This window comes from Elephantulus edwardii, unplaced genomic scaffold (assembly GCF_000299155.1).
Source record: "Elephantulus edwardii isolate Elephantulus edwardi_28Jun2011 unplaced genomic scaffold, EleEdw1.0 scaffold00013, whole genome shotgun sequence".
NCBI classification, from domain to species: Eukaryota; Metazoa; Chordata; class Mammalia; order Macroscelidea; family Macroscelididae; genus Elephantulus; species Elephantulus edwardii.
The window spans coordinates 12,021,515-12,023,508 of record NW_006399763.1 but is presented as its reverse complement, the minus strand read 5'-3'; positions in this window follow the sequence as shown (position 1 = coordinate 12,023,508).

Here is a 1,994-nt window from a genome sequence, read left to right as displayed (position 1 = left end):
GAGTCGCTTGCGATTTATAGCTAGTAACCCTATGTACAACAGCCCTAAACCCTGCTCTATCCTGTGCCAATCGCACTGCCTCTGACACACTCATCCCGATTACCCCAGTCACTGAATCAATCTACCTCATAGAGGGCCTTGCCCTGCTGCGCTGTCTCTCCACCCTCCCAAGCATGATGTACCTCTCCAAGGACCTATCCCTCTTTACAACATGTCCAAAGTATGTCACCTATACTTTCTTTTAAAATACTCAAAATGCTGTATGCAATTCTCTCTCTTACCTGGAATCTTTTTCCCCTTTGTTATTAAAAATTTCATTACTCATTCCTTTCCTCTGTTTGCCTTTGAGCTTTCCTAACTATCAAATACTTCTAAGGTGGTTATAAATTTTTAACTTTATGTAATTTTTATAACTTTTAAAAAGTCATTAAAGTCACTGAAAATTGCCTAAAATAAGCACCAAGTATGAGAATAATTATGCTTCTATTATCTTAACTTTGTGTGTTTTGCTATCCCATTTAAAAAACAGATTTATACACTCCATCTCATTTAATCACTTCATAATCTAGTTAGCTTGATTAGTTTTTCTCCCTCAGCCTGCTTATACACATAAGTAGAACATAGACTGCTTTATTTATTCCCCTTATCAGAGATACTGGTTCCTCTACTGCATACATGGACACCTACTGACTAATCTAGTAATTTAGTGGAAAAATAGGCTATCATCAAAAAATAACTGTGTTTCATTCCCCAAGTGCCTTTTAAAACAAAAATGAACAGTAAAAGTTTGCTTAAGGAGGGGAAAAGACACTTCATTATATAATCATTTTCATTTCTCAACACATTTAAAAATTAAAATGGTGAAATGTAAGAGCCTGAGGTATAAAAGCAACCTATTTAAAGAAGGTATCAAGTTCTATAAAAAAATCTGCTTGTCATAATAGGATTTTAAAAACATTTTAGTTTTCTAAATAAGCCATGTGTATATTCTAAAAGGTTGAACGATGTCATCATAACAAAAAAGATTATTAAAGAGCAATTTTGAAAATCTGACATTTTCATCAATACTAAGAATATTTTCATTTGTGCTTGGACAGTAAGAATCTGACACTCAACAATAATAAAGCTGCTCATAAAATTGGGATTTATCTCCACAATCGAGTGCCTTCTATTTAAAACTAGCATTAAATGTTCTAGAGAGTTCAAAGAAGTATTAAGTCCACAAGGAGGTTTCTGGAAAATAAGTGATAGAATAAATAACAAAAATTCTAAGAACAATAAGTCAAGAAAAGCAAAGAAAGTAATTCAAATAGGTGGAGAGGAAGTAAAAATATCTCCATGTACAGATGATAGATCCATTATCATCCTCTAGACAATTTCAAAGACTTAGTAAGAAAATTCCTGCACTCAGTTGATTAACCCAGGAAATTGGTGGGGTGAAAGATCAATGTACAGAAATCAGAGTCCCCTAAAGCAACGAAGAGATTTATGAAAAGAAATAAGAAAAACAAAACCATTTATAGCAGACACCAAAATGATGAAATATATACGAATAATATAAATACAAAAGATTTATATGAAGAAGTCCCACAGATATCAAGAAGTTTCAAAAAACCATCTTGTTCATGTCTTGGAAGATTCAACATTGTGGAAATGTCAATACTACCAAAATCAATACATAGATATAAAGAATTCCAACACATAAGCTGTCATATTTTGGAAATATATGGAAAAAAGTAATTATCAAAGCTATAAAGAAAGGAAAGAGCTACAATTAGCTAGCAATGCTGAAGGGGGAAAAAAGTAAAGAAAAGAAAAAAATAGGAGCTCTTGCATTTGTTCATCTCAAAACCATACATGTTGTTGTTGTTGTTGTTCTTGTTATGTGCCATCGAGTTGCTTGCGATTCATGTTGTTGTTGTTGTTATTTGCCGTCGAGTTGTTTCCAACTCATAGCGACCCTATGCACAACAGCCCTAAACCCTGCTCTATCC